The 21,211-nt window shown below is 35.4% G+C and overlaps 1 protein-coding gene across 1 annotated transcript in view; it reads right to left on the bottom strand.

Annotated features, from left to right (window-relative positions):
* LOC121324750 (follistatin-related protein 5-like) overlaps positions 1–1,472 on the bottom strand; it is an 89,775-nt gene extending 88,303 nt beyond the window's left edge. Inside the window, exon 1 of the mRNA XM_041266946.1 lies at positions 1,196–1,472. The gene's annotated coding sequence lies outside the window, so the exon portion shown is untranslated. The remainder of the gene's footprint in view (positions 1–1,195) is intronic.
* Between the last annotated feature and the right edge of the window lie 19,739 nt (positions 1,473–21,211).

Here is a 21,211-nt window from a genome sequence, read left to right as displayed (position 1 = left end):
GTCAAGAGATTAATTTAGTCTGTTTGACAATACAAAACTGCATCAGATCTAGTTTTAACCCCAAATAAACAATACAATAATTAACACGATTTCAATGTTTAAGTAACCTTTCTAATACATTTTTAAAAAGTAGAAATCATAAAAAACAGCCTAATGAAACAAGGCCACAATATCTAGGAAATTATGATTTCTGCAATAACAACGGGATTACTTAGGGATTAGTTTTGATGTCACAGTAGATCGACATCAAAATGACGTTTTTTGAATTAAATTACTTTCACAGTAAGCAGTGCACTAACATTATAAATAATAACCCAGTTTGGACTAGGTGTTATCCACTGAAAAATGTAATTACTGAGGTAGTGTTGGTTGAATTATATTTAAATATGATATGTGAGTATTAAAATGTTCTGAAATGTACAATTTGCAATACCCCTCGTAGTCATGACACAAACATGTCGTTGTGTTCATATTGTGTTCAATATTTAGTTTTATATATCAAACTTATACAACGTGTTGGAAGAGGAATTTGAAACAACTACCATTTTTGGCTTGTAATTCCCACTGCCATTCCCCACTCAAAGCTGCAGCACTGTAATTACAAGGATGCATTATTTAATCTGTGCCGAACATTTCTGTCCATTCGAAATCTAGGAGGAGCTCAACACGTGTCATTTGAATAACACTACAAAAAAAAAAAAAAAAAAAAAAAAAAAAAAAAAAAAAACTTTTGCCGTCGAAAACGAAACCTGTTCCTGTTTCCTCAAATAAAATACATTTGTCTTATTTGTGAATAAAACAATATTTTTATTATAATAACATTATAAATGGGGCTGATATATATATATATAGATATATATGATATAGATATATATATATCTAGAGATATATATAATATTATATATATATATCTCTATGATGGGATATATACTAATAAATGTTTAACGCAATTAATCGTAAAATACCATACCTTTGTAAAAACTCAAGTTAGTCCCTTACACAAATACATTTCAATTACAATACTGCGTCAGTTCTTTTTTCCCTTTCTGTTTTTATACACATAATTAATTTAGTTTAAACCGTGTCTTATTGCTGAAACATTACTCATTCCTGTACAATACCAATCTAACCGTCATTAATTAAATTTATAAAGATGATAACATTGTGCATAATGTGAACCCTACATTAACATTACCTGATAGTCCGTCACAAAGTATTCCAACAAAAGACTTTCTCCAGGGAGTTGAAAAGCACAGTTTTAAAGCAGCAATTTATCAATGTGAGATTGATCCAATCCAGTCTTTTACATCTGATAGAAACGGTGTGACTGTGAGTGAAGTAAATCGGGTTGTTAATTCCTTTTAAGATAACGAAATCTTTCTAGAGGCAAAACGTCGGTCCCAATCCTAACTTCAGCACCAACAGCTCGCTGGACAGCTCCAGTTTTGACAGCAAAGCTCACCTCTCTCGGGTCTGAGGCACCACTGAATGACTCCCAGCTCTAACCTCACCAGCTGGCTGCGTCCCGAGATAATTTGCATACAATCACAGCGTCAACCAATCAACAAGCGCAGACACAGAAACAGAGTCATAACAGTCAGCTACTTTGTCAGATACCGTGCACTTTACATGCTATATAAAATACTGTACTGTGAGCTGAATATCAATGTTTTATTTTATTTTTTTGTCGTTTGCTTCTAGTTTTTTGTGCAAACTTTGTTTTGTTTTTTTTGTTTTTTGACATGTTACTGTATACATTTTAAAAGTAGCAAATACTGAGAAATGGTACTATTCCCGAATGCATTTCATTTTACATTTTTTGGAGTTCTGGTGCAAAATTTGACATTTCTGACGATTTCAAATGTATCATGCCAGGTGTTATTCAAAGTATCCACACTTTACAGATGCATTGGATCCATTTTAATCTATTAGTCTGCTGTAATCCTTTCAATTTAAAGAACTGCCGAGTTGTCCGCTGTAGAATTGGTCATGTGTGGACATACTCTTTTTTTCTACAAAAAATTGTTTTGCTGACAAATTAAAAAAAAAAAGTACCAAAAAAAGAAGGAAAGCCTTTAATGAAGTCAAGAAAAGACAGCAATGCACACATGTCAGAGGGTGTTTGGCAGAAAAACATCAAATGGCTCTCTGGTTGGCTTTCATACTTGATAGAAACAAAAGCCTTCCATCTGTAGCACGTACTTTTGTGTAAATAGGTGGCATATTGCACATTAACGAGGCAACAAGATTACTTAAAGTTGCCTTACATTTTAATATACATAATTTATGAAGTATTATAGCTAAGTTCAATTGTTTAAAAAAGAGGTACTCTCCTGTCTCAAGCCTGTTTTGGGGCAGCATGCATTATTTTTTACTTGGCCATTACCACTACACCCTGAAACTTGCCCTAATAGCTTGGCAGATTATTAAATTCACACTAATTAGTTTAATTAGCACAAGTTGTCCTATTTTACATTGGTTTATACCCCACCTAAACTGTCAGAAGTACTTAAAGCCATTTTCAAATTGTATTTTTTTTTTTTTTTTTTTTGTGGCTTTTCTTTTTACAGAATGTAACCTTACTATAATAAAATAAAACTATGGATATGAATACCATTCAATGGAATCACTGTGATAACATGAAATTGTGTTATAATGCTGTGTCATTTGCTTTGAAACCTGGATTTAAAAAAAACAAAATAAAAGATATTTGAAAGCAACATGTGGACAACAAAAGCCTTACATCCTATTGGTAATAATAATTTTACCACTAGTTTTTTTTCCAAGGTTATCCAACTGCATCATCAATGCATTTATCATTTTGAATTACAATACTGGATTACAATGGATTACAATACTGATGTAATATAGTGAGGAGTTTCATACTGGAATAACTGTCCTCCTACTTCTTCCAAAATGCTTTAAAATCAAAAATTTTTGCACTATGAGCATTGCTTTAAAACTCCACAATTATACATCTCCATTGGAATGTTACCTAGTATAACTTTTAATATGCCAATTATAAAATACAACAACACTGGTATTATGTTTAGACCATAATACACTTAATTAACATAGAATACTAAATTGTTTTGTTTTTTTAAAAAGAGACAAAAAACTTAAATATATCAGATCAATAAACTATTAAACCTGCAAAACAATGTTCTTTTGCAAATTGCTGTATCATCCATCGTCTTTGAAATCTATGTAATTGCCCTATAAAGTTACAACATGATTTATGACTTAAATAATTATCATTACCACATGATTAAATGGTTGCTAGAAAGTCTGTCTCTCACATCTGTATAGGAGCTCAGTGTAGTATACTCATGTGTAGGGCTGATTACAGTAATTTATCACATCACTAATTCCTTTCTTCAAAAAAAAAAAAAAAACTACATTCAAATGTGAAAGAGAGCAGGTTACCCTGTAGATGAATATATTGTTCCTGTGATTTTTATCCTTAAAAATAACTCAGGAAAAGCCTTTGATATGCAAGCTCTGTAGCACTTGGAGTTTCCAGGGGTTCTAAACATTACAGGTTGAATGTTTGATCTCTGTGTCAACATTGAGCTTCTTTATTAATGTTTGTGTGTTTTGACTCCATTTCCAGAACCAACAATGTAGCTTATGTCATATTAAATACATGTCAACCTTAATGTGGTTTAGTGAACAACAATAAATAATTCGATAGATATCTTGTGCTAATATGCTCTCCACCTCTCTTCCTCACAAACAGCCGTTTCAAAAGCAATCTTTCTTGTAATAGTTTATAAACCTGTGTCGGTCTGTATTATTACCAAACCTCATATGTCACTATGAATTGTTCAGGAGCCCACATAACAGAGGTTGGGATGTTAGGCATTTAAAGAGTTAAATATTAGCAGAAGGCAGATTATGCAACGTACCGCTTTAAATATTATAAATAACCTGGACCTCAAATCTATCTTTATTCAAGTTTCAATCTGCTGGAGACTTACAGCAGCTGATCAACATGACACTTAAACTGAATTAATCCTTTAGATTTTTTTTCCCCACCAGAGATTAACATGACTAGAGACAATAACAATAAAGTGGAATGCAATTTGCAAAAGAGCTGGGTTTAATTACATGTACACAGAGTTATTAAGATTGATACATTCTATAATAATATTTTCTTTCACATTTTTAAAAGGAGGATTAAAATAAACATAAAATGTGTTTAATTAAGGATTACACAGTTGACAACAAACATTTTCAATTGAACTAAACAGTGACAGACCTAAATACTATTTGCATTAATTAAATAGATGTTTTTTTTTGTTTTTTTTTTGTTAAATTCAGCCAAAGTGTGTTGTCTTTCATTAATCATTTAACACATTGTTAATTTATAATTCATAAACATGGACAATTTGTACAGTGCATTAATTAGCAAATAGGCATACAGTGTGAAGGGGAAAATCAGATTTAACCCTCACTGCAATAGAATCTTTATGCTATGAACTCCCCAAGCTGATTCTCAGGTGAAAAAAAAACAAAAAACCTTTGCTTGAGCTGGGATGACTAATGTTGATAAACTCAACACTTTACAGCTATTTGTACAGTAAAGGGATCTTGAAACATTATATAACATCTTAAAATGTATATGCCTCTGACAATATTTTTACAGAAAGTTAACTCACTGGCATGAATAATATATCTTTTAGAGCATTTTGAAGCCCCCCATTTAAGCATGTTATCAGCAAACTGAAGCAGGTATTGCCAGCAATAGATTTCAGACCATTGTCAACCTTAAAGAGTTATATTTACTGCAATTGAACTACAAGGCACTCATAAAGCTCCCCCTGTGTTAAAGGGAAGGTGGATCTAAAAATGTGGTTGCTACAATTATGCCACAATTGTGATTTACCCAGTTGGCAGGAAATAAGTAATTGTGATTTTCATACTTTTATTCTCATGCACATTCGCTTAGATTGAACCCACTATTCCCCAATTAAAATCAAACAGTAGATTCAAGGAGTGTGATAAAATATGTGGTATAAGGATCTCTGAGGACATCTAGTGGTCGAGTGAATTCATAATTTTGGAACTGCAGCTCAGCGGAGCACGTGAAGGGAACATCATAAAGGCTTTACCAGGAATATTCTGAATAAGCAATTTAACATTGGTTTATGTAATTTTCCCTTACCACTGTTTTTGGCTTGACTCTCTAATAAATACCCAGACTTATAAGACCAAATTTATAAGAACTATTTTTTGGTTGAAGAGAAATTTATATCATATTTACAGTAATTTAAACAATAAATATTTTGTAATATATTATACATTGTAATATAAGTATGTTATTACATACAGTAAATGTGGTAAACAAGGCCTTTAGCATGAAGAAAGATGTTCAAAGGAAAAATGCATTAGGAAAACCAACTCTACTGCTGACATAGCTCACACATTTATAACAATTAGCTTCTCTGGGTAGAAGCTGATAAACTCAAAGTTCTATTTTAGTAAACAGCATAAGGATTATGTATATTGAAGCCATCTGTTCAAGTACTTGCCAACATGAGGCTTCAAAGTACATGGATTAAAGGGTTGGTATAAAGCTGCAGTTTGATGTGATTCAAGGAAACCACCCCTTCAATGTGCACATAATCAGATCAAACACCTGGCAATACAAGACCCTCTAGAGGTGCAATCAGCAAACAGTTTCTTAATCGAATACTGGACAGGCAATAATCAACAATACAAAGCTTTTATAAAAGCCTTCAAATACAATTGAAAACATGAATGTGCATATTATTATACACATGAATAATATAGGCATTGAAAATGCATTATGAAAAGCAAGAAATCATCATATTTTCTATTAGTCTGTCATTTCTGATCACAAAACAGTGGATGATTAATAGATCAATACATGTTTAGTTGAGACTGGCAAAATAAAATTAGATAAATAATTGATTCATTGTGGCACCTCTAGAGCAGCTAGTCAGAACATTAAAATAGATGGACTAAGGCACATTCCTATATTCTTGCTATTTGTTTTAAATGTATTGGAACGCTTTTTGCCAGTATATCATATGATCCTTTTCTCCAGTAGTCCTCTGATTCCCATTGCACTTTTTTAAGAGAACGGTGATATTTTCTAATAGATGGTCAGTATTGATACCAAAAATGGAAATCAGCACATTATATTTTACCTTTTGTCTCATAGCATTGACATTAAATGTTTCCCAAATCCTAAATCTTAAAATTGCTATTACTTTGTAGCCCACATCAATAACATTTGATTCCTCAGGTTATGACAACACTATGTTGTAGTAGGCACTATGTATTTAGCAAATAGTTCATTATCTCCATCATAAAATAAACCACATATGCATGGCATATGCTGCTACAAATGTTACGTTGCAGAGGTTGATTCAGTGGTAATTACTGTTTGTGCTTCAGAGTCGAGGCATTTAAATTCAAATTGAATTTCTGCACAGCTATTGTAACTTGAAATTGCCAGTAAGGAAAAAAACTAGGCACTGTCTGGGGTGTTTAACAAAATGTGTATATTGTCTTGGTGGTTGACTTTGTTTTAATTTCTCAGATATCAGGATACAATCTTGTTTCTCTCTTGAAACCCACTATGTTATACAAATGGATCTTCTACTGCTACTTTTAGCTGGGCAAATCTTCAAGTTTTTCAACATGGGGGTATAGGATAATAACCCTAAGCATGTAATAATGTTTTTTAAGCAGACACACAGGGAACTTTGAGCGTGTTGAGGAAAATCAGCTTTATGATATTAGTTGAGAAGACCTTTTAAAAGCGGGCCAATTTGGAGACTTTAGTACAGGGATCAATGTATTAAATATTTATAAACATGTTTGTATTAACAAAGAATAGTACCTTAGTGTGGTAACACTGTACTGCTATATCCAGCAATACCCAAGTTAACCCAAATAAATCCAATTTAAAACACATTTATAGAAGCCTTATACACTATTAATAACATATTTTTCAAGTGTTTCCAAAAGATCAGACCAAAAGAAAAGCTTAGTGCTTGCTATCAACTGTAGCAAACAGCTCTTTATGCAAGAGCAGAAGAGGATAAAAGTGATGAGATCAAAACAAGGATGTGATATATTATATACTCATATATAAACACACACAGTCACAGAAGTATTTGGGCAGTTAAAAAAAAATTGAAAAAACACAAAGAAAGTGATTTCTATCATTTCTAATTGTTCTATTAAAATATATAAATTAAAGTACAGATTCACCTTTATAATAAAACAGCAAATTATTACATAACATGCATAAAATGAAAAATAACGTTTTTTTTGTTTTTAATTTGTAAAATAAAGTGCTGGATTAATGTTGGCAGTATTCAATTAAATTCTTAGTAACTTTCAGCAGGGAGAGGGGGATTGTCACACACATTCCAAGCTTCAGTGTTTTTTTCAGTGCATTTGTCTGTAGACACTTAAACTGATTCAGCGGTCAATTATCTAGCAGGTCTTTTGTTTTTCATTAAATATTCATGCTCAAGAAATATACAGTGATGCACAAAAGAAACGCAATAATCAGGTCTAATGGATTTAATCAAATAAGTATGAAACATGACACACTGTCAAAATGAAAACATTACAAAGTTAGTATCGGTATGACCTCCTTGAGCATTAACACAATCCTGGCAGCGTTGACGCATAGACCTGATCTGCCTCTGGATAGACTGCTTTGGGATGTTCTGCCACACTTCCTGTACAGCTGGTTGGCTTGAATAATGCAACAATCAACCACCACGACTTCTCCACACACTCTGTCTTCCATCAGGGCTGTCAAGGGCAAAACGGCATTCATCAGTGAGTAAAACACTCCACCACTCTCTCTGTCACCACCTCAGATGTTCTCTGGCCCACAGAAGACAGCGATTTTAAAAACATTAACATGTTACCCCTGAAATGACTCCAAGCATGCAAATCATTTTCATGCAGTTGGTTAGCTACAGTCATTCTGCTGATGCACAGGTTATTTCTTCCTGGAATTTCTCTTGAAGCAGAACATCTCATTCTCCAGGCAACTGCTCTCACAGACAGGCCATCTTCAGTCATGCTAATAGCAACCATGTGATCTTCATTACTCAAGCAGGGCATGGGAGTATCTTTTGCTGTCATTGTGTTAATTAAAGTCAAGTCTTTTTTTTAATGGCTATTTATACAGATTGCTAAATCAACTAGTTTTAGCAATTTTAACTCAACTCAAATACAAAAACACTGAGCATCTGGCATTTTTATGAAAACTTGAGTTAAGTATTTTGTTATCCAAAGGAACAATACTACTCAAACAATCTCTGCTCACTATTTAAAATGTAAGTAACATTATTTATGTGCCTGTGACAATGTTGCCCCTGTGTGTATTTTGTGTTGCATGTTACGTGTTGTGTGTTACTGTTGGTCATTGGTACACAGGATATAAATAGGTCTGTGGAACAAGAGTTGTTTAAAATGTATAATTGTATTTAGGCATGAGGATTGCACAGCACTTCATGTGTAGGTAAAATGTAATAATATGAGAGCATGGGGAATTGCACTTTATTAATTCACGCGCAGTTGTACCGAGACTCCAGCCCCCTGCAAGTGAGGGAGAGCTGCCCCAGCCCCCTGCAAGTGAGGGAGAGCCGCCCCAGCCCCCTGCAAGTGAGGGCGAGCCGCCCCAGTCCCCTGTAACAATGGGATACTACATATCGTTCCCACCTCCATCACCAGGAGACTACACGACACTCCCACCTCCGTCGCCAGGAGGCTACACGGTGCTCCCACCTCCACCGCCCAGAGCAGAGCTGCCTCTGCCACCTCCACCACCAGGAGCAGAGCAGCAGGAGCTTCCTCTGCCTCCGCCACCTCCACCAGCAGGGGGAGGGGGGGTGAAAAAACAAATCAGTTAAAAATAAAAACAGGAAAAGTCTTCTTTATATAAGTATTCAGCCCCTTTGCTATGACGCTCCTAAACAAGCTCAGGTGCAACCAATTGTCTTCAGAATTCACACAATAAGCTAAATGGAGTCCATCTTTGTGCAATAAAATTGGTTCACATGATTTCAGATTAAATATACCTGTCTCTGACCCACAGTTGGGTAGTGAATTCAAAGCAAAGATACTACCATGAAGACCAAAAAGTTTTCAAAAGAACTCCAGGATAAAGTTGTGGAAAGGTACAGATCAGGGAAGGGGTATAAAAAGATTTCAAAGGCATTGAATATCCCATGGGTCACAGTCAAGTTGATCATTAAGAAGTGGAAGGTATACGGCACCCCCCAGAATCAGCTTAGAGTAGACCTTCCTCCCAAACTGAGCAGCCGGGTAAGAAGGGCATGGGTCAGAGAAGCCACCAAGAAGCCAATACAACTCTGAAAAACCTACAGCGTTCCATAGCTGAAACTGCCTATGTGTCAACAATAGCTCAGGTACTCCACAAATCTGGCCAGTATCGAAGAGTGACAAAAAGGAAGCCATTTTTGAAATATGCCCATGTAAAATCCCTCTTAGAATTTGCAAAAAAGCATGTGGGAGACTCTGAAAAGATGTGGCAAAAGATTCTGTGGTTCGATGAAACAAAAATGTAACATTTGACCTAAATGCAAAGCGTTATGTAAATAAAGTGGCTTATAAACAAGAAAGTGAATGTCCTACAGTGGCCTAGTCAAAGACCGGACTTGAATCCGATTGAGAATCTGTGGCAAGACTTGAAGATTGCTGTCGACCAACAATCCCCATTCAACTTGACAGAGCTTGGACAATTGTGCCAAGAAGAATGTATGAATATTGCATGATCCAGATGTGCAAACCTGGTAGAGACTTACCCTAAAAGACTCACAGCTGTAATTGCTGCCAAAGGTGGTTCTACCAAGTATTGACTCATGGGGTGTATACTTATCTAACCAAGACATTTCAGTTTTTTTTTTATTTTTTAATTTTTCATTAACTGTTGTTTCACAATAATTGATTAAGTACAAAATAACCAAATATTTTTTTTAGCTCTGCAGAACTGTTCAAATGTTTCCTCACTTGAAATGTAAAGCAAAGGAAACTGTCATTGATTGACAGTAATTGGATTTCTGGCTACTGCTCCTATGAAGACAAAACTGACCTACTGTGCTGCAAGATCTTTTCTTTCTTGTACCGGTTGTGTCACTTCATGACAGGAGCTCACTTTAATATGAAATCCACTAACAGGAAAGCAAACGAAAAGGGCTTTCCAAAATGGTATGAATAAATATTACAAAATCGATATATGTGTAAAACAGGAGCAGGTATTTTGTTGACATATCTCACCTTTTATCAAAAGCAATTTATACTTAGTGTCGATCTTAAGCACCAGTACATGGAGATGACCTTAAATAATTATACTGATGCAGACAATGGAATGTATGTTTAATTGTTATCTCTTTTAAACATAATGATCAGGGGGACTTTCAGAGTTTCAGCTGTAGCAAGACACAAGGTAGATAAGAAGAAAGGTTAAATCTCAATAACGTCAACTTGCCAGGAGAAGCTGCACTGACAGAGACATCAAGATCTAAAATATGGCTAAGTGGATTGGTAGGGTGACAAGGAACAGACATGGTACAGACAAGTAAGAGGCCACAACAGTGATGTTAAACCTTGCAGTTACTAATAATAGAATAATTGAGACTGTGAGTCATCTCAAGTAAATAAACAACTATCGCTAAATTTCATCACATTTTAATACTATTAAAAAATGTTTTACTGAGTGTGGCAGGACAGAGGCCCTGCATGTGTTTTGTGTACATGAATTTTGCTTACTGAATTTAAGTTTGGTTAATTCCATCCCTGCCATGGCTGGGTCTTGATTGTGTGTGTGTGTGTGTGTATATATATATATATATATATATATATATATATATATATATATATATATATTATATATATATATATATATATATACACATACAGCTCTGGAAAAAATTAAGAGACCACTGCAAAATTATCAGTTTCTCTGGTTTTATTATTTATAGGTATGTGTTTGGGTAAAATGAACATTTTTGTTTTATTCTATAAACTACTGACAACATTTCTCCCAAATTCCAAATAAAAATATTGTCATTTAGAGCATTTATTTGCAGAAAATGACAACTGGTCAAAATAACAAAAAAGATTCATCTGATTATACGAGGGTGGCCTTTTTATTAATAATACTATTCTTTACAAACGCTGCAATATTTTATTACATGATTTTAAGGCATTTTAGAAGCAGTGCCATGAGAGGCTCGCATCTACAGTACTATACTTTTGTGTGTTTTTTAAGCAAGTATTTTAAGCAAACCAATTTCTCACATGAAAGCATAATCAATAATGTTTCACAGGATTATTATTATTGTTGGCCGTTACCCAATCTGAAAAAACAGCGTAGAGGCCTGAATACAGCGGCATTTTTCCAGGTAACAACATAACGGCCTGTATGCTCAACTGCGCTGGCGAGAACCCTGATATATATATATATATATATATATATATATATATATATATATATATATATATATATATATATATATATATATATATATATATATATACAAAACTTAAAATAATTCCTGGTCTCCAATACTCTCTGGGTCTCTAATAAGCATTGGGGCTGTTGGGAAATATGGTAAATAGGTGCCGAGTCTCTTTTAAACACAGGGTTATGAATAATAATATAATGCTTGTCATACTGAATGTTCCAGCCAACACACACACGTGGTTATAAACTTACCAATTTGTTTTTCAGCAGCGACAAAGAGAGCCTGAGGCTCAAGATGAATGATAAGAAAACCGAATGTAATTTATTTTAAAAGGTACATGTATCAGGTTTTTTTTAATGACGTTATTCATTATTCAAGTTTTTTTGAGCGTGCTGAAAGTAAAATACAAACTTGTTTTCTGATATTAACAGGGTTGTCTTAGTGCCTTTTAGTGTATTTGTTTGTTGTTTTTTTGTATGAACAGTATGTAGTGCATTTGTGTCTTGCAATAAATATTTGTATTTTGCTCCCTTTCCAGCGTTCTTATTTATCAATGTACACGTTATAAAAACAAATTAGTCACTTTTGCTTTGATTTTGTGATAAAACTGATACTTGTATTAATATTATTGTTAATATTTAAACAGTTTGAAGAATTTTTAGTGTGTTGTGGGCCAACAGTATGAACCTATTTGTTGTATTAACATAGTATTTCATGTGGTTGTTTTGAATTGAAAATCCGTTGCTGGTTAAATTTTCATCCTTTGTCCATGCTTTCTAATGTACACGTTTTGAGGGTGAACAATAAATAAATGATTGCTTATTATTATTAATTTTAAAACCACGTTTGTTTCTTTATTGTGCTGCAAGCCTACCTTAACACACATGTGTGTTCTGGTATTTACAGGGCTGTGATTACCCACTGAGCACAACATTAGAGAGGAAACAGGAGAAATCCAATCTTTGAGACAGGCATTGTATCAGCCTTCAGGGGAGAACAGGCTAATGACCCCACCCTTGTGCATGTTCAGGAAGCTGTAGTTGAAATAGATGGGACTGCTATTGAGGGCACTCTACAAAAATCCCGGAGAGTACTTTGTGGTGAAATGATTTATTATATCGAGTAATAGACAAAAATGGGGATCAGATACCATAGCATTTGGTCCCACTTAAGCGTCCAGGAATCCATTATTACACCTAGCACATAACTATTTGTTTGGGGCACATCTTGGAAGAGACAAAACCAAGCACCACCTCTTTAGGCGATTCTATTGGGTGGGGGCTCGTAAAGATGTAGAACAGTTTTGTAGTTCCTGTCCAAATTGTCAAAATGCTAGTGCCCAGCCACACTTAACACTAGAACCTCTGAATTTTTGAACTACCTAGAACCGCCACGTGGATCACTTTGACAAATACATTTTTAAACTGCTTCATTATGAAAATGAAAGACATACTATCGAATACAACTGAAAAGTTGTATTCATGAACATCATATCTAACATTTGCCCATAAGCAGAAACACTGTATTTAAATGGAAAATTAAACATAAAATGCTTTATTTTTATAATGAGCGCATATACAGCACAACTACAAACTGAAAATATACATTTCAAAAGAAACGGGTATGTACATATACCCGTGTACAGGTTTAAACGGGTATATGTACACACAAAACTATAAAACTAAAATCATTGTTTCTAATACTACATAAAAATAAAATATAGCACTACTTCCGGTATGACGGCTGCATTGTACTCTATGGAGGAGCGAACGCGTCTGCCAGAGGACTGCCTGCAAACAGGAGCTGTGTTGTAAACACAGATGCAGTTCCATTGAACACTATTGTATAAACATGTAAACTGGTAAATACAAACCTGTAAAACCGAAATGTGTTTTTTTTTTTTTTTAAGTAATATAAAAAAATATATATAAAATACATTTCACATAAGGCAAATAAGTTGTCATCTTATCTGTCATTTCAGTTTGCTGTATATATCTGAGTGCAGCTTGTCATATTCCAAATGACTACTTTCAAGATTAAAAATTTCTGTGTCTCGTTTCCTGCATTTACAAAAATAAGAATATCATGTTATATTTTAAAAAAGACATGTATTGTAATGCATGGGTCACACTGACCCACGTGGCGCTTCTAGGTAGAATTGTTATAACTTTATCATTTTTTGCGATTCTGGCTATCAAACACTGTCAGGATATTTAGGAAAAGCCAAAAACAGACATACACATACAACTTACAACAGAAGAGTAATTAACATTTGAAGTGCAAAATTGGTCACAATGACCCGCATCCCCATTATTGAGGTGCCCTTTGACCACATTGCCATGGACATAGTGGGTCGTTTTAACAAGTTCACTAGGGGCATGAATATATACTTATAGTACTAGATTATGCCACCAGATATCCTGAAGCGTTCCCTCTACATACTACAGCTTCCAAATCAATAGTCAAAGAGTTAATAACCATGTTCACTCGGGCAGGCATTCCGAGGGAAATCCTTGCTGATCAAGGCACGTCATATGTCTAACCTAATGACGGACCTTTTGTGGGTCCTTTAAATAATAAACACACCTGGTGGCTAACAATGAAATTGCATACAGTCTGGTGTATTTCAAGTTGACAAACAAGCACTTTGTCACAGAACACTTTTTTAGAAATGTGGTTAGACAGACACCAAAATCCAGAAGAAATGTAAACAATTGAAACACATGCTGACAAAAAACAGAACATTGCAGATGGTGTAAACATCCAGTCCACTAATCATAGCAAACTAACCGAGTTGTTCAACTAACAGGACTGAATACAAAAAACCTAATCCTTACTGCTGAAAATTGAATTCGCAAAATAGTTTGTTATACATGGTGTGAAGTGTGATGATACAGAAAACACGTCATTTATATGTGGGTGATACAAGCCTGTATGTCAGTGGACATTGACTGAGTAAAATACAACAATGCCTTACAAAATGAACTAGTAAATAACAGGTTAGTTTTAATTACTAATAAAACATGCAATTTGATCTGCACCTAAATTGTGCAATGTTAAAGTAACACAGGAATATAAATACCATGGTTTATAGCTTGATTCAAGACGACATGTTTTAAAACAATATTGAACATCTGGCACGTATACAGTAGCAGACAATGTTTCTCATGAAAGTTGTTCTCAATTGGTAACTCAGACAATATTACTATGACTATGCTGATCTGGTATAAATGAACACATCCTATACAGTTCTAACAAAGTTGGTTCCCATCCAAAATAGTGCTGCTAGATTTATACTGAATGCTAATAACAGTCAGCACCACTACTCTCTATGAAACTATAGGGGGCTCAGTCTAGATAGTAGAAGGCTCTCTCATTTTTTGTGTTTAGTTTATAAGGTATACACTGGAAATGCTCCAAGTTATTTTTACATCTCTGTTAGAGACATGTAGCTCTACCAATACACAGATCAAATAATGTGCCTACTTTTAAAATCCCCTCTTTGTATATCAGGCATTTCCTCGTTGTATATCAGGCACCTAATCTTTGGAATTCGTTATCTTCAAACATAAAAGTGGCCTTGTCACAATACCTTTTATAAATCACCTATAACTAGTTTTAAATCTGACCAGGGTTCCAAATTCTGTGATCCAATTATTTTGTGAATGTTCCATTAAGCACACATGGGGAGTTATTTAATGAAGAACTGGATTTTAGCAATAAAGATGGAGAGATTTCTGATGGTAAAAAAAAAAAAAAAAGTTGTTTCTACATAAACTTGTGGTAACAATATGGCATTCAATAGCACATTATAACACATTTTTTCAATTAGTTTTTTTTTTTATACATTTAACATTTAAGAATTTTCCAAAGCTACACCAGATGTGTTCATTATCTAGCAAACATAGTTTACCACCCGCTTCCAAAATAAATTGAATCATTCCCACAACGTACTTTAATAATTTATTTAAACATCACATGTTTACACTAAAGCTGCTGAATGCTAACAAAAAACAAAGCAACATATGGCCTCAGAATAGTTAAAATAAAGTGCAATCATATATTCCAGAGTCTGGGTTTCTATTTAGATATAAAGAGGTTAAGTTTAATTAATTATCACCATAACAATGCTATAGCTAGCATAATTGCTGAACTTAGTTAAGATAACAGAATTTGAGTTTAAGAACAGATGTATTAATTAATTATTTTTAGATGTCATCTACAAAAATAATTCATTTTTTCCCCCATTTATTTACTAAACATTGTTGTATGACATTAAACAGTAAATGCTAAGGATTTATAACAGATTTTTATAGATTTTACAAGTTTGCTAAGAAGGTGTGACCTGGCATTTTTTTTACAATTTGGCATTAGAAAATAAAATTTGTGTTTACTCATTATACTCATTAGTGACTAGTCTATAATTTTATTGTACAGTACCTTGATAAAGGGCAATATGTTCTATGCTTTGGGAATGTTTGCAGGTTGTCTAAGTAATGGAAGACATTACCTAGGCAAGGATAAAGTGCAGGTCATCCAGATAATGGCAACTTGCAGGTTACCCACATAATAGGAAAGATTTCTCTAAGATTAGGAACATGCAGGTTGTCCAGGTAAAGGAAAACATCAGCTTATCCAGGAATGGGAAAAGGAAATGTTTTGGCATATATTGGTGGCAGACCACAGGTAGCCTCCAACAATATTTGATAAACTGTTTTTAATATTTTTATAGTGTGCCATGTGGAATAAATATGACCTCTGTAGATCCTCCCTGTGGTTTTGGCAATTTCTTCATTACGTTATTTGATCTTAAGTAGAAATTCCCTTTTTTTTTTGTACAAAAAAAGAAAATAAATAAATACATGATAAAAATATTCAAATATTACCTCAACGTTTTCCCAAAACAATAATGCAGGGTCCTTTGGAAACTAAACTTGGGGTCTACTAAGAAAATGATAATGACTCAGAACCAGCAAAGAAACCAATGTCAGGTGCAGACACCAAACATCCACGATCAGTCCTAAATTCAAGATAAAGCAATAAATATAATTACACACCCACTGGTAAAAAGAATAAAATCTTCAAATGGATGAATAGCTGTCATAAATTACACAGGCCTTTACTACAAACCAACAGGTAAGTTTGACTTCCAACCTTCATTGAGTTTATATAATTTATTATAACAAATATACAACTCAATATCTTGGTGAAACTAGCAAATCAGCGGCCAATAGATTTAAACAACATGATTCTGAACACTTGGTCTCCAGACCTACTCCCGGAGATGTACTTGACCATGGAAGAGTAGGGGCATAGTGGAGATTTGATTTTTGATAGTTGGATGAATCGTCCTTGATGAAGTTGACCAGTTTTGAAGGTACGTAGGAGGACGGATAAATGATAGTTGGGGACGAGGGAGAGGTTGCAGGAACGTATGCCTGAGGAGGGAAAGCTGGCAATTGATACTGTAAACTCGGAGCATCTAAGGAAGACTGAAAAATGCAGTAAGGCACAATACTTCCATGATGAGGTCATTGAAGGGAGAAAAACAACCATTGCAGAGAATTGATATCAATGAAAATAATAGAGCTGTTGATATGGTTAGCCAAGATGGGGAGGGAGGAGAGGAGATTCTCATGATTCCGTGAAGTGTCAGGTGAACTGCTGGTGTAGCTTATTGTCGGTGAAGGCACTGACCAGAGGCAGTAATGGTATTAAAGTCCAGAGATGTAGGACTTAATGGTGGCTGGGGTGAAGAGTCCCGGGTCTGAACTATCAATGCTAGAATCCAGTCTTCATGGAATAGGTTGAATATGGTTTTGAGCACAGAAAGATAGAATTGAAGCCCATCCTGATGAGTAGGTGGCTTTTGTTGATTGGGCTAATGCTACGGCCATGTAGCTCTGAGCTGATTGAAGGAAATTGGAGAGGGTTGCATTCAATCAAAGAGAAGGTGTTGAAGCTGCGGGGTCTGAAGTGGTGTTGGCGAGACTAAAGGAACAACTTGGAGGAATTGGGGCACCTGTAGGCGAGAAAGAGCATCAGCAGCCTTGTCATGGATAGCTATCCTACGAGCGAGGCATCTGTAAAGAGGACGAGATCATGGGGAACCAAGATTAAATTTTCAAAAAATAGGGAAAGACTGTTCCAATGGGTGATTAGTGTGGCCCACATCTTCATATCTTTCCTGGGTTCAGGAGATATATTGATGTAAGCATTAAGGTTTCTGGCTGTAGTTGATAGAGCCAGGAGACGAGAAATTAAAGTCGTGCACTGGGAGATAATGCAAATGGCATAATTAAAGTGACCAAGGAGAGACAGCAAATTACATTTCTTAATGGAGGTGGAAATCTGGAAGTTGTTAATGAGAGAACAAATTCAGCCCAGTTTGAAGGGAGGTGACCTTGCTTCAAACTTCAGTGTATCCAAGGTAATTCCTAGGAATTCCAAGGAGTTGGATGGGCTGATTGTTTTATCTTGTGATAGAGGAACACCAACTGAAGAAAAGAGGGATTTAAATGTATTAATTGCTTGAGATGGAGGATCCGAAGGAGGAGATATTAGAAGTCATCCATGAGGTGAGCAGGAATGGAACGCGATAGCAGTTAAGGAGGATCCAGCATAAGGCTTTGGACAGGGAGTCGAATATCTTTGGGTTGCTGCGACAGCCAAAGTTGAGTTGTGTGGCAAAGCAGAAGTTGCCTTTCCAGCTGATTCCAAAGAGATGACGGATGGAAGTATGAATGGGCATGACTTTGAAAGCATTAGAAATATCGGCTTTAGCTAGCCAGGAGCCGTGGCTGGTGATCTTGATGAATTTAATGGTATCTGATAGTTTGATATAATGAAGAGAGTATTGATCTTGAGACATGAGTGAATTAATGCTGCTAGTAGAGGATCAGCGAGGTGCTCAGAGATTGATAATTAATCACGTCTTGCCTGAAATTGTTTGGGTTGCGATGTCTATCGGATTGATACAATTAAGCCTTGAAAGGAAGTGCTGAAAATGGGCCTACCATGAAGTCTTTGACACTTCAGCTTAGAGAGCTGATGAACTAGGGATCGGTGATGGCAGAATGGAGGTTTTTGCATATGAAACAGGATGAAGGTATTTTAGAAAGACCGATGAGATGGGATGTGAAGTATTGGTCGGGCTGATGCTAGAGGGCATGGGCCAGAGCTGGTAAGTTTATTGGAATAGATACTGAGAGCATTGAATGTCATTTGGAAGCCACTGGACAGATGATTTTGGAGTGGGCGTCGTGGGAGAAACTGTAGATATGTAGGTTCCTGCGAAATTTGGATGAGCAGATGTTTGAATTAAAATTGCTGCAAACCTGCCTGGAACCAGAGAATCTGATGGAGTAACCATGTCTACCCCGAATAGTAGAATGCTCAGGAGGAGCAGATGAGTGAATAAAGTTTCGCGCTGAAAAGCGGGTGCTGAGAAGAGGGGGAATATTGCTCTGACCTACAGGAAATCTATTGGAAGCAGCTTGGACACAGGTGAGTGGCATTGGTGATGGAGGCGCTGAAGATTTGGTTGAAAAGATCAGGGTCAGGATGAGACCTGTCTGTAATGAAGTTATCAGAAGCCAGGATTGAAAATGCTTTGGCAGAAAATTGTTTATGATAATCGTAAAACATTGTGCCGTCGTATCTGACTGACAATTCCACAATATAAACCGTGTTTTGACTTAGCTCCTGGAGGCGGTATGGATAAGCAGAGCATAGAAAGTCCTGATAAACTGCAAATGGAGCAGTAGAAGGGCCTGAATCTTGATCGAGACAGGTAAGGAAACAAAATGAGGTTGCTGCCGGAGTCGGACGACAGAGATAGTTCAGCCATGGCTGTATGTACACTTGTTCTTACGGTCAAAAAACTGAAAATACTCAAGAGCAAGAGTGTGACATGGATACTCAAGAGCAAGAGTGTGACATGGTGTTTTAAATAGGAAAAGGATAGTGATTGAAGGGGTGAAAGGTTAAGTAGAGCCCTATCTTGAGCACCGAGAACCACACCCCAAGGCTAACATAAAATAACCATTATACTAGACAATAACCATTATACGAGACTTAAAATCTCCAAATCTACGCACCTCTCATTCTTTCTTTATTTCCTTATTTTTCTTCTGCTGTTTTTGTCACTTTCAATTTACTTTTCTCCTATCGCCTACACAATTTACATTTTATTGTAGTGCCCCCCCCCCCCCCCCCCCTTGCATATGTGGCCAACTGTACCTAGCTACACCTAAGCAAGATTAATAGTCTAGTATATGCAAAATCACAATAGACACATTTCCCGTAATTGGACCATTAATACATAACACACACTTCATAAATGTGTGGTGGAGACCACACCACCCATGGAATAATAATGTGAACCAAATCTAATTTTAACATGACAGAAAAAAGTTTCTACAGTAGTTGAATCTTTATCATTAATCTTTTATTATTATTATTATTATTATTATTATTATTATTATTATTATTATTATTATTATTATTATTTAATTTTGGGTTATGCTATGAAACTTGAAAAACCCACTGTGACTAAAGTATATATTAAAATGCTTTGGCTGTTCACATCATGTGGGAAAATTGTACCATCTGCTCAGGATCTGGGGTGATATCAACAGCATCCATAAAACCGAGTGCAAAGCAAATAAGTGGTATCATAATCAATAAGGAGAACAACGTGGATTTAGTAATTACAAGCATGATTTTAAAGCATGATGTATTAGCTGTTGTCATAAAGCAACACCTCATATTGATTTGTTTCAACACTACTACCACTCTGGATTAGGTGTGTTATCTTATAGTATATCATTATAATGAGTAACAGCACGACTCGTATTGCCTCACTGCTGATCACATATTGATCAGGAGGACTGAAGGTCAACATGCAACCTCCATCCCTCTGTCAAGTCATTACCAATTACTTGACCAACCTAAGCAAAGTTATTATAATGGAACCTTACGCCGGATAGTAAATTATGCATCATCATGTGCTTTCGTTGTTAAATATAGAAGTTGTGTCATTAACAGTTTAAATTCAAATCTTCCTCAGCAACACAGTGTGACTGTAAACAGGGAACATCTGAAATAATGCCATACATCAGATTGTTCAGAAACTGACAGGGAGATGGAATTTGTGGCCGAGTTCGACTTTCCTACTCAATGCTGTGTAGACGATTGTGCATGTGTTGTGTCAGGAAATGCAAATGAAAACCAAATATGAAGGATGAAAAAATACAATATTTATTTTTTTAGGTCAAATCATCAAAACATTGTTTCCAATTCTCTTTTGCTAGTTTATTTGACACGTGTCCATTCTGCAAACATTCCAAATCAGCTGGCGCTATATCTAAGACTTTGTATGTACACAGCACAGATTTTTTTTTTTTTTAACTGAATACAAAATTAATCATCAAAATACAACAGGCGAAGGAAACATGTTGGTAAAAGTTCCTTATGGAAAATTAGATGGACCATGTTTGTAACACACAGACTAGTGTGTTACCACACAGGTAATATAGCTTATAAAACGCTCCATTGGGCATGCGCCTGTACGTTTCAGAATTGGACCCCAGTGTGGTAAAACTGGTTCAGTGGAAGAGAAATGCTGAGGATATCCCTGAAGAACTAGATGAACACCCAGTGCTGAAGAAGTTCTGTGAGGTCCATAGAGTGAAAGGATGATTTCACTGGGGTGGTTCATG

Source organism: Polyodon spathula, chromosome 1, assembly GCF_017654505.1.
Source record: "Polyodon spathula isolate WHYD16114869_AA chromosome 1, ASM1765450v1, whole genome shotgun sequence".
Classification (NCBI taxonomy): domain Eukaryota; kingdom Metazoa; phylum Chordata; class Actinopteri; order Acipenseriformes; family Polyodontidae; genus Polyodon; species Polyodon spathula.
This window is presented reverse-complemented; position numbering and strand designations above follow the sequence as displayed.